At 43.9% G+C, this 13,003-nt stretch overlaps 1 protein-coding gene across 1 annotated transcript in view; it reads left to right on the forward strand.

Annotated features, from left to right (window-relative positions):
* The window catches only part of SHQ1 (SHQ1, H/ACA ribonucleoprotein assembly factor), a 108,221-nt gene that overhangs the window by 80,773 nt on the left and 14,445 nt on the right, over positions 1-13,003 (forward strand).

Here is a 13,003-nt window from a genome sequence, read left to right on the forward strand (position 1 = left end):
TCTGTCATCTTAAGCCATGGTCCACAAAGCCAAATCCTGTTTCTGATTTGGGAAGGCTGAGGTCAGAAAGCTGTCCCCTGCCATTAGAAATGTAGTGAGGCCATAGAGTATTATGGTTAAGAGTATGGGCTCTGGAGCCAGCTGGCAGCTTCAGATCTCAGCTCTGTCTATATGGCCTTGAACAAGCCATTTAAACTCTCTGTGCTTCTGCTATCCATAAAATGGGAGAGAATTAGGAAAATTAGATGAGCTAACACATGCAATTTGTTTAGAATATGTTAACACAGAGTAAGTGGTCAATAATATTTGCTAAGAACAAAGCTCCATTGATGCAATGCTTGTTTAACAATAGCATTGGCTGAATCAGGCAATCAGTCCATAACAATAATAGCTAGCATTTATCAAGGGCTTACTGCATACCAGGCATTGTGCTAAGTGCTTTATAGAGATTATCTCATTTGATGATCTCACAAGCCCCATATGAATTTGGGTTATGTCCTCATTTTCTTATCACCCCAGGTTATGAATAGGGAAACTGAGGCTCAGAGAGATTAAGTTAACTTAATCTCAGGCTACGTGACTTCAGAGCCTGAGCTCTTAACCTCCTTGCTGTGGTCAGTCAGTCATTTGCTGACTTCCAGAACACATGACCTCCTGATAAACACAGGACATTTTCTTGGTGAAGCAGCCAATGTGGAGCATTTAGTCTGGTTGTGGAGACAAGACAAGATACACAGAGGGCAGAATTCGAGGACTGCTGAGCAAGCCCTGGCCCCGTTGCAAGAGACATAGTGATTCAAAGAAGGGGATCCCAGGCTGGTCTGCAAGCTTAGTGGAGTAAAAGTCTTGAACAGGGAACTAAAGATGGGTGGGATCTGACCAGGCATGGAAAGAAAGCGGGGAGATGTGCTAGGCAGGGACACAACTTGAGGCACATCCCAAAGTAAAAACAATTGTTCTGGGTCTGGAAGCAGTGATAAACCAGTAGCATTGGTGGAGCAGCTACGTATTGAGATATATAGAATATATTAAGGAATTGGGGAGATGGAACTAAGTCTGCGGATGTAAAAGTTGCAAGCTAGTGGCCCTTGGGTCACTTTTGGCTCTCAGTGAGTTTTTAAAGACTTTAAATTGGTTGTCAACACTTAAAAATTGGAAGATTTTGTGTAAAAGTCTGGATTTACAGCTGCTCTCGAAATAACGGAAGTTCTGGCAGTTGCTGGGCCCACATCCCCACATGGTAACAATTGGCTAGAGCTGGGGCCAGCTGTCTCCATTATGTGGGACAAGTGCCCTCCATTCTGCCACAGACCCCCACCTGCCTGCTAGACTCCATCTGTTTGGCTTCTGGGGGCAGCAGTTTGTGGCCTTGGTCTAATGTGTAAGCTCTGTTACTGGATCAAAGGGCCTGTACTTTTTTCCTGCCAAACTGCAGGTCCCATGCAAGCAGGAGCCATGTTTTTCTTGTGCAATGCTGTATAGCTGGGGCCTAGAAAAATGCCCAGCAAATACTGGGCACTCAATAAATGTGGCACCTGGATGACAGCAGTGACTGTATTATAGTGGAATCAGTTTTGGAAGCTGCAGCGGGGTTCTAGAATGCTTAGGGGAAAACAGACTGGGGCACGCACCATTCGACCTGGTGGCTCGTGTTGAACCCTGTTCTAAAGGCACACTGTGGATGACCATTAAGCAGCAAATAGGCTGCTTATAAAGCAGAGAACAATCTGTGTTTGTATCGAGGAAAAAACTGCTGGCCATGCAGTGCTCTGTTTCCAGCTCCCCTCACTGACGTGGATGGCAGCCCTGTTGTTGTTTTCTTTGGACACATACTAAACAATAGGAATAGAAAATGCATAAGTAAGGCTTATGGCACATACTTATTTGCCTCACTCAGCAGGACAACAACATGACAAAGATCACAGCCACAGCTCTGGGCTCTGTGTGTTTTAGCAAAAACCTGTAAAACCGAGTTGCTTTCGTCTAGGGATATGATCTTCCTAGTTGCTGATGGCAGCTCTTCTCCACGGTTTAGCCTGTGTTCTTGTTTTGTTTATTTATTTATTTCCCTTTCTTCTGCACTTGGTATTCCTCCAGGCTCCATCTGAATGTGTCTTGCCATCGGGAGCACTAGGAAAGAAGAAAGTCAAACTGCCTCTCCCTCAGGCTCAGGCTTTGGAAAATCAAAGCTGAACAGAGGCAGCTCTTCTCTGCCTGCAGCAGGGTCAGCAATTTGTGTAATGTTTTCCCTGTCGGCTTATCTCTGCTGATTTCTTCTGTTTTTGAGCAAGGGAATGAAGAGTTGTATCATTGCTGCTGCCTTTTTAAGCAGGTGGGGTCTGCAGCTGAGATCAAAGCCAAGCTCTGTGCTCCCTGCTGACAGCATTCCCTGCTTTTTTGTAAAGTGCTCCTTCTAGGGCTGGATTTGTCTCAGTGGAATGAGGTGACTCCAAGAAAAAAAACCACCCAGACTCCCTGACAGGGAATGAAAGGAGCAAAGCACTTATATCTCCCACCCCACGCAGGAAGCATTTTGATAGCGTCGTTTGAATCAAGCCATAATTAGGCTTTTGCATCCAGTTCTTGTAGGAACATGAAATGCTAGGCAGCCAACAGGTTTGGTTCTGGCAACCACCTATCTGTGGAGGATTAAGTTGTACTGTGTATTCCTATATTTAGTAAAATAGTATCTCAGAGACCCTTTTCATTCTTATTTTAGTAATCAGTAATTTTGTAGATAGTAATTTGGGTCTGATTGGGACATGTAGGCAACTGTTCAGTTCTAATTATAGGAGAGTTTTTGCCAGTAAGTCTTGAGGACAGAGTGAACGTAGGATTTTAAAAAAGTATCCCGCAAATTAGTTGAGTCCTAATTGTTGAGGGTCATGATCACTATAATAGAATATATAAGAGATTAATTGTAGCTCCCTACCTGGTAAAACTATTCTAGGAGACTTAATTTGCATAAATGTTTTGTTAGGGTCTGGGCCCAGTGACATAGGACAGATTATCTGGTGGTTCAGCTGGCAAATGTCATCTTCCAGCATCTTGATCAACTTGTATGTTGGTAATCAACTCTTTAGATGGTGTCCCTGCTTCAGAGCGTGAGCGAGCACAGCATAGTGCATAGTGGGTCTGCACAGGAGGAATTCTGGCTAATCAGGGATGAACCTGCTGGCATGGGGCAAATGTTCGCTTCTGAACATTGGAGGAATATGGAGAATTGAACCTGCTTATGTTTCTGATGAAAGGATCGGATGGGGTCGTACATATGAAAGCAATTTGGAAGCCCTCAAGTCTGATGCCATGTGGAGGATTAGTGCTTGGGTTTGTGGCTAGCCTGTGGTATACCTATGCCACTGAAGTTTCTAGGCTTCATCTTTGCCAAACAAATTAGGGCTTTAGATTAGATCTGTGTGGTCTGATTTGGTATTCATTGCCATATGTGGCTATTTTCATTTAAATTAGTTCAAATTTAAGTTAAATACAATTTAAGGTATAGTTCTTCAGTCACGCCGACATTCCAAATGCCCGACAGCCACATGGGGTTAGTGGCCACCATATTGGACAGTACGTTTCCATCATCATGTGAAGTCCGCTGGACAACCTGAACTCAGTTATCTAGCAGGTTTCCTCCAGCTGGGGATTGATTAGACTTCAACAAAATGACTCATGAAGTCCTTAAAAGAGGCCTGTGCTTTCAGTTCCCCCTTCCCTTCACCGGCACACCTATACCAGGGGCTTGGATGTGCTGAAATCTTTCCTCCTTGTTTGCCTGGTGTCTGAGGCACGAACGCTTCCTGTGATACCTTCTGCAGTGAGTTTCTTAGAAGAAGTAAGTTGTAGAATGACACATTCCTGAGCCCTCAAATAGTTTTATCTTGTTTACATAAAATTCTGACTTGGGCAGAATTTTCCTCCTCTTTTATTAAACCTCTAGGTCTTCCTTTTCAAGAACAAGATGACCTGTGGTCATTTTCTGTGTACATGGGACAGCTTAGGCTCAGTGTTGGGCTCAGGCAGCAGTGGTGTAGTATGAACTTGGGCAGCAGATGAAGCTTTGGAGGTGCAGGATGTTCCACAGAGGTGGATGGATGGTACGAGAACAATGGTTTAGGGTTGGATACTTGATCTGGAGACTGGCAATAGCTATGTCAGAATCGATATCCAGATGCCTTTTAGAACTGGGAGCAGGGGGTCGTTGTGAGTTTCTTATACTCAACTTAATAGACTGGAGGTTCAAGCTGGGAAGAGGTGGAATAGCTGAAAACAAGAATAAGCTAGGTTCCGCAGTTTAGGCTGTTCAGTAGTGTATAGGGTCCCCAAGGTCACCTTTCAGTGAGGCCTTCCCTAAATACTCATAAAAAAATGAACACCCCCTGGCCCAAGTGCTCCCTGGCTACCTTTTCAGTTCAACTTTTTTTTTCATGGCAGTAATATCATCCAGCACACTCTATATTTTACTTAGTTTTTATTGTCTATTATTATTTTAGTATTTATTATCTTATACAAGAATATAAGCTCCATGAGCACAGGAATTGGTCTGTTTTGTTCGGGGCTTGAAAACATAGTACTTTCAAGTATTTGTTTGGCTGGGCACGGTGGCTCATGCCTGTAATCCCAGAACTTTGGGAGGCCGAGGCAGGCGGATCACCTGAGGTCAGGAGTTCGAGACTAACCTGGCCAACATGGTGAAACCCCGTCTCCACTAAAATACAAAAATTAGCTGGGTGTAGCAGCACGTGCCTTTTATCCCAGCCACTCGGGGCTCAGGCACAAGAATTGCTTGAACCCAGGAGGTGCAGGTTGCAGTGAGCTGAGATCACACCACTGTACTCCATCCTGGGTGATAGAGTGAGACTCTGTCTCCAAAAAAAAAAAAACAAAAAAACAAAACATATATATATATGAACCATGTGAATCTGGGAGGTGGAGGTTGCAGTGTGCTGAGATCTTGCCACTGCATTCCAGCCTGGGCGACAGAAGGAAACTCTCAAAAAAAAGAAAGAATGAGTGAAAACTGCAGCCCTGATGCAGTTTCAGTGCAGTCTGGAGGTAGACTAGCTACTCTTGGGAGGCTAGTGCCATAGAAGGAGATAAGGAAGTAATGGGCAGAGGTCTGAGGAGACAGGCTAGTGGTGGCATCTGAATGGACAGAAATGGGTTCAGGGGCAGGCATGTGGACCCTGGCTTCGGGCAAGGTCCCTATGAAAGTTAAAGATCATGTACAAGAAGGCAACTAATGGGCAGAAAGCCCAGCTTTGCAGAATCAGGGTTGTGAGATAAAATGTTTCTGAGTCTGGGCCTCAGGATCAGTCTGGCCTAGAAGAGGGGCTAAGGAAAGAACTCTTGAGCCATGGAACCATTAGAGTAGGGCCCCATGCATCTTTTTACTTAAAGCCAAGATTGGTGAGTAAATGCGAGGTGGAGATTCATCCTCATGCTCTGGGTGCAAGAGGGATGGAGCAGAGTCAGGCTGCCCTGTACACAATGTGTGAAGTCAGCAATGCTTCACTTCAAGTTGACTCAGGAACAAGGGGACCCTCCCACCAATTCCCATCCCACAGTTTGATCAGATCCAAGAGTCCACGATATTGAGAGTGAATAAAAAGTGTCAGCTGGTAATAATGACTTCAACTTAGTCACAACTCTCTGGGGCGTTCCAAACATCATGGTGCATGTGTATTACCTGGGAGTCTTGTTAAAAAGACTCCTATTCAGAGACTGGGATGGGACCTGAGATTCTGCATTTCTAAGAAGTTCCAAGATGATGCTGCTGCTCCTGGTCTAGTGTTATGCTTTCAGAAGCAAGGCTTTATCAAGGAAGGAACTAAATATTAGCCATTGAAGTCAATTGCCTTTATTAAAAGTATTTTAAAATTCTACTTATGGTGTAGGGACTGTCATTTAAGGGTATTCTGGTAGACAGATGTTTTTCACTTCAGTTTAGTTTTTGAGAGAGTATAAGCAAGCATAAAATACACTTTCCCAAGTTTGATTTTCTATAGAGGACCACTTGTCAGAACTGCTGTCATGTCTGGCTTTCAGATCCCTTGTTTCCTGAGGCAGTCATTGAATACTTTAAACCCTAGTAGTCTGGGCTCCGTGGCTCATGCAAATAATCCTAGCACTCTGGGAGGCCAAGGCAGGAGGATCACTTGAGCCTAGGAGTTCTAGGCTGCCATCAGCTGTGATTGCACCACTGCACTCCACCTCTCCTACTTGTAAGTAAGTGGTTCTGCATAGTGTGGTATATGGGCACTGGGTAGGGTGTGGTATATATGCGCCGAGCCACAGATCACGCCGGACCAGGGTCAGAAGTTTGTTCTTGTGATGTGGATGAGGTGGCAGCATGTAACTCACTCTGAAGGCTTCCTGTGCTTTTGTAAAAGTTACTACCCTAGAAGTTTTCATGGAAATAAAAAGACCCCAAACCATGGACATTTTGAAATTTGTGTTCTGATAGTCAGGGTAAATAGATGATCTTACATGCATCTTTCCTGCCTACCACATTCGCAGATAGACTGTATAGTCCTGTGGAATGTGGTCGGTATGTCCTTGCAGTCCTAGGATGTGGCCCTGTACCAGGGCTTGTGCTGTGATTCCATAGCTCCTATGTCACTAAACCTCTCCTACTTTTCTCCTCATAGTCCTTACAAAAATTTCATTTTTGATAGCTCCTTTTTTAGAACCCCTCTGCTTCTCTTCTCTCTTCCCTTTCCCTCGTTCCAAGCCTGAAATGGCTGCCCCTTCTCTCTGCTCATGGCCAGTACTTAATTCTTGCTGTTTGAGGTGGTTGTGGTCTATAAAGTCACTGTGAACACTGAATTAAGTGAATTCTGAACCATTGTTCCCAGGGGAAATACAGGTTAGGTTCCTGTGAGTCTCTGGTCACAACACTTAACCTTGTTTTATGTGTGTTTCTGTTTAAAGTCACCTTATTTAATATGTACTGTTGATTCATTAATATTGAACCCACAGCCAACAGTACTAAAACTCATGCCTGAACAAAGTGGTCTCGGTCAGGCACATCTCAGCCTCCTTCCACTTAGGAACACTGGACAGCCCTTCAGCATTACGCTTAGGGGCCTCTTTAAACAATGAAATCACTGACAAAAAGTGCAAAAATGAGAAAAACACAGCATTAAGTAGGCCACGTAAAGGAACCTTGTGTAGAGTGTAAGAGCTGAGACAAGAAGTCAGAATGTCATCATCTTGTAGGACCTCAGCTGGAAATGTGTGTTGGGGAACTTGAAATTTTCTCTCTTCTGTGTATGTCCTCAAAGGACCACAAAAACACTGTAAATATTGACTTGGGGGTTACAATTAAATTTTACTGAGTAGCTAGATTCACAGATACGGAGTAATGAGGCTTGGCTTTACCTTATAGGCAATTTCACAAGGTAAAGTTGGTAGAGGGACTAACACAGTAGGGCAAAAAGGAAGAAAAAGGTACTCTTTTTTTTCTGTCAAAGAATCTGATGTTTGAAAATTTTAAAAAGCACTGAAATAGTCAACCTGGGAAGAATTAGGACTTTGATGGACTTTTCCCACTTATTTTAAGATACAGAATGGTTTTCATTTCGAATTGTATGTGCACAGAAACTATCTTCTGAGTGCCCAGGGCATTGTATCCCCACCCTTCTCATAGACTTACTGTACTGTGGTATTGTGGTTTGCCCCTTGCTCACCACAAACTGATTTTATATGATCTTTTAGGTCAAATACTGTTTTGTATTCCCCATTGGATCCACTAAACCTAGCACATAGTAGGTGGTCGGTAAGTGTTTGATGGTGTAACTCCTGAAGGTTACATGTAGAGTCAAAAGCCCCTGGGTGCTGAGAACTCTTCTCTTATTATGAATAGGAGGCTTGAACAATGAAAGCAAAGGATTGGATTAATCTTAAATTTCATTATAAATACAAAGAAATACATACTTTGAGTGTACCCTATTGGCCGACGTGGTGGCTCACTCCTGTAATCCTAGCACTTAGGGAGGCTGAGGTGGGCATGTCGCTGGAGGCCAAGAGTTTAAGACTAGCTTGGGAAATATAGCAAGACCTCATCTAAAAAGAAAAAAGAGTCTACCATATATATCTATATATGCATGTGTAAACAGGTACATGAGTACAGTTTATTAGAAAAGCGATCCAAAGTGCCAAAAATTGAAGCAAAACAAGCCCGAGCAGTGCTGAGGTCTACCAGAGAAACTCCCCCACTTGCCTTTCCTTATAGTCACAATGAATGAAATACCTGAGAACTTGACAGAGTTGTCTTTTCATACCCCACCCCAGGGGAAGGGTTTCTTTTTTTTCTTCTTTGTTTTTTTTGAGAGGAGTCTCGCTCTGTCACCCAGGCTGGAGTGCAGTGGCACGATCTCGGCTCACTGCAGACTCTGGCTCCTGAGTTCACACCATTCTCCTGCCTCAGCCCCCCGAGAAGCCGGGACTACAGGTGCCCACCACCACCCCTGGCTAATTTTTTTGTATTTCTAGTAGAGACGGGATTTCACCGTGTTCGCCAGGATGGTCTCAATCTCCTGACCTCATGATCCGCCCGCCTCAGCCTCCCAAAGTGCTGGGATTACAGGCGTGAGCCACCGTGCCCCGGCCAATTTTTTCTATTTTTTAGTAGAGACAGGTTTCACCGTGTTAGCCAGGATGGTCTCGATCTCCTGACTTCATGATCCTCCCGTCTCGGCCTCCCAAAGTGTTGGGATTACAGGTGTGAGCCACTGTGCCTGGCCAGATTTCTTTTTTTATTGTGTACATTTTACTTGTAATTATAGACATAGAATGGGGGCCTATTATGCCTGATTTTTTAAAGCTATTTTGTGTTTTTTTTTTTGGTTTTTGTTCTTTTTTTTTTTTTGAGAGGAGTCTCGCTCTGTCACCCAGGCTGGAGTGCAGTGGCTCAACCATGGCTCACTGCAGCTTCAACCTCCCAGGCGCAAATGATCCTCCCACCTCAGTCTCTTGAGTAGCTGGGACTACGGGTGCACACCACCATGTTCAGCTAATTTTTAAATTTTTTGTAGAGATGGGATCTCACTATGTTTCTGGTCTCAAAATCCTGGGCTCAGGCGGTGCTTCTACCCCAGCCTCCCAAAGTGCTGGGATTACAGGCTTGAGCCACCACATGCAGCTTGTTTCGAGAAAGTAAGCTTTACTCTGTAGTATACAACTTAGAAAAAATTGTTCACCTTGAGTAAAATATTTATATTTTGGCATAAAGGTTATATGGTGGCATAAAGGTTCTTGGTAGCTCATGTTCAGATTTTTTATTGGATAAGATGAAGTATTAGATAGGCTTGGAAGTAAAGTAAAAATAATGGAAATTCTTGTTTTATACTTAGCCCAGAAAGTACTAAAGTTGGTCTGTAGGCCAGAAATCTTGGGGGGAAAATGCCTATAAAATGATATTGGAAATGACCCATAGTGCTTTATTCATACCTCAGGAACAACCTCAATAGCAATGTACTGTGTGTGCACTTGTGCAAAGAAAAACTTTCTGTGTATAGTGTGCTCATTGAAAGTGATAGCTAATGGATCTTTCTCTAGGCATAGTTTTCAAATTCTTTTTGTGTTTGGTAGAATGCTCCATGCCTTATAAAAGGAAGTTTGAGATGAGGATGCAGTATTGGTGGTCCTGACAGTTTTTAAGAGGAAATGGGTGCCATCCTGGGATCCCATCCACCCTCAGGACTGTCCTCCCCTCTCTCTGGCTTGAGACTTCTTTCCAGGACTCATGGAATTTTAAGTTAATTTTATTGTATACATAGATTATAAGTATACAAACAATGAATTCTCATAAAGGAAAACACTATGTAGCAACCACCCCAGTCAAAAAATGTGCCTTAAAGTCACTCCAGGGGCACCATTCATGCACACCCTACCTTGTGACCACTGTCCTGAGCTCTGTCACTAGCCACTGACTTTGCCTGTTTTTGAACTTTGTATAATTGAGATAATAAATACAGTACATACTCTTTTGTGTGTCGCTTCATTCATTCAGCATTATTTTTGGAGCAGTCTGACTCTCAACATCAATTCCTAAAAGTGTCTTTAGGGCACCTTAAAAAAAAATCTCCCAACAAATTGGCCTGAGAGCATTGTACCCTAAAAAGGAATGCAGCAAGTAACGTAACTCTGTGTGAGTGGGGTTGCTGGGGAGGGTTGGATATTGAGTAGATTACAGATGGGCACGTTTCCTGAGCACTTTCTTCTTGGTCTTTGCTGATCAGACCTAAGACCCAGCCATCAGGGCTCCCTCCCACCCCCAGCACAGTCCTCTCTGTTCCAACAAGAACCTGTGTTCAGAAGGATCTCTTGAATGCTAAATGCTACAGCTCCTAGGCCTGGCTCTCCTACAGAAGAGACACAGGTTAAATAGCTGTTCTTATTAAGTCAGTGGGCTATCCTGACTGGCACCGTGTGGGGTTGTTTGTTTAGGACTCTGGGACAGTACTGCAGCTCTGCCTGAGAGATGGACACTCCATATTGTGACTGGCCCTGTCCCGTGCCTCTGTGCCATAACCATGCCCTCTTGTGTTCATCCGTGCTTTCTCTGTAGGAAAACAAGGGTTACAGATACTCTTTTAGGTTCAGAATGACTGGGAAGAGGCAGAGCTTTTGTGACATGTCAGTAATTTAATAATTCCAGAAAACTCAAACTGAGCCAGCAGGCAATGCATTACTTTCATTCATTTTGTAGAACAGAATTGGCATTAAGAAACCATAGAATGGTTCTGGGTTAACTAGCTTATGCCATTGTGGCATGCATTTAAGAAAACATTTTGGCCAGGCGCAGTGGTTCATGCCTATAATCCCAGCACTTTGGGAGGCCAAGGTGGGCAGATCACGAGGTCAGGAGTTCGAGACCAGTCTGGCCAACATGGTGAAACCCCATCTCTACTAAAAATACAAAAAAATTAGCCGGCTGTGGTGGTGTGCCTCTGTAATCCCAGCTACTTGGGAGGCTGAGGCAGGAGAATCTCATGTGAACCTGGGAGGCGGAGCTTGCAGTGAGCCGAGATCACGCCACTGCATTCCAGCCCGGTTGACAGAACGAGACTCTGTCTCAAAAAAAAAAAAAAAAAAAAAAAAAAAAAGACATTTCATTGGATATTGTAACAGTGACTGCATAAATATTCTGAATTTTCGAAGGTTTTGCCTCCTATTATATTGTGAAGACCTGCATGCTTCTGCTTCTGCATAACGCAGTCAACACGCCAACACTTGAGTAGTTTCTTGTCTTAGTACTGTGAAAGCAGTATAGCACACACACTTTACATTTTGTAGCCAAAGAAAAATTAGCATTTAGAGCAAACATCCAAAGAAAACATATGAAGTCACTTGACCTTGTCTTTTTTTCTGAGTATGCCAGGAAATTTTGAAAGCAGTTATTTTTTATTCTGCTTTCAAAATGGGACAGTGAACTTAAAGGAGATGCCATTTGAACATTTAGCCAGGACTTCTACTTCCTTACACCTCAGAACTCTCCTCAAATGTTAAGCTCATAATAGTGAATGTCAGTGGAGGGTGAAGGGCAGAGCAACCCAGCTGGTGGTCCAAGACACCGCAAGTAGGCTTCAGGTGAGTGTGCATATTGCCCCTCAGCCCTCGGGATGGCAGGTAGGATGTGGGCCAGCCTGGTGAGTTTACCCAATGCGCCATGCTGGATAGAGACAGTTTTCTGTGTGTTTCGTGATACGAAACACCTTGGGAAGCATTGCTTTAACTAGACTGCTTTTGCAAGACTCTCTGAGAGCATTTTAGTTGAATTGTGAATGAGTAGGAGCCAGCATGGGAATACTTGTGGAAGAGCATTCCAGAAAGAAGGGAACAAGTACAAAGGCTGTATGAGAATTTGTTGATGTGTCCTTGGGACAGAGAGAGGGCAGTTAGGGGTTAGCTGAGTGGCCTGGATGGGAATCATGAGAGAGCCAAGAGTGGTGGGTTCCAGGTCTTACACAGCCTTGTCTTAAGTGGGGAGTTTGGATTTTTTTTTTTCTTTTTTTTTCTTTTTTCTTTTTTTTGAGATGGAGTCTCACTCTGTCATCCAGGCTGGAGTGCAGTGGCCAGATCTCAGCTCACTGCAAGCTCCGCCTCCCGGGTTCATGCCATTCTCCTGCCTCAGCCTCCTGAGTAGCTGGGACCACAGGCGCCCGCGACCTCGCCTGGCTAGTTTTTTGTATTTTTTTTTAATAGAGACGGGGTTTCACCGTGTTAGCCAGGATGGTCTCGATCTTCTGACCTTGTGATCCGCCCATCTCGGCCTCCCAAAGTGCTGGGATTACAGGCGTGAGCCACCGCGCCCGGCCGGGAGTTTGGATTTTATTCTGAGTGTTTGGGAAGTCATTGCAGGTTTTTAGCAGGGCAACATTGTGATCATAGTGTAAAAGTGTAGCATTTTGGGCTTGGATGGGAATTAGAAACAAACTAATCTATTCCCCTCATGTTATTATGCAAAGAAAACTTTTCTGTGCCTTGCTGTTGTTACTTTTAGTGGTGTCTTTTTTTTTTTTTCCATTTGTAAACTCAGGAACATACTGTGCAATGCTTTCTAATTTCTGTTGTGCTCTAAAGATCTTGATCACTGATGTTCTTCTATATTCATTTCCTAAGGCTGCTGTAACAAATTACCACAGACTGGGTGGCTTAAAACCACAGACCTTTCTTCCTCGCATTCCTGGAGTCTAGAATTCCAAAATCAAGGTGTCATTTGGGTTGGTTCCTTCTGCAAACTCTGCAGGAGAATCTGTTCTGTGCCTCTCTGCTGGCTTCAGCAGTTGCTGGCAACCCTAGACATCCTCTGGCATTTGAGCACATCATGCCAATCTCTGCCTCCACCTTCACATGGCATTCTCTGTGTCCCTGTGTCTTTACATGTGATTTTTATAAGGATACCAGTTGGTGGACTGAAGGCCCACCCTAATCCAGTATCTAATCTTGATTACATCTGCAAATACCCTGTTTCCAAAACAGGTGATATTCCCAGCTT

The sequence above is a fragment of the Rhinopithecus bieti genome, unplaced genomic scaffold (genome assembly GCF_001698545.2).
Source record: "Rhinopithecus bieti isolate Rb0 unplaced genomic scaffold, ASM169854v2 scaffold_21542, whole genome shotgun sequence".
Classification (NCBI taxonomy): Eukaryota; Metazoa; Chordata; class Mammalia; order Primates; family Cercopithecidae; genus Rhinopithecus; species Rhinopithecus bieti.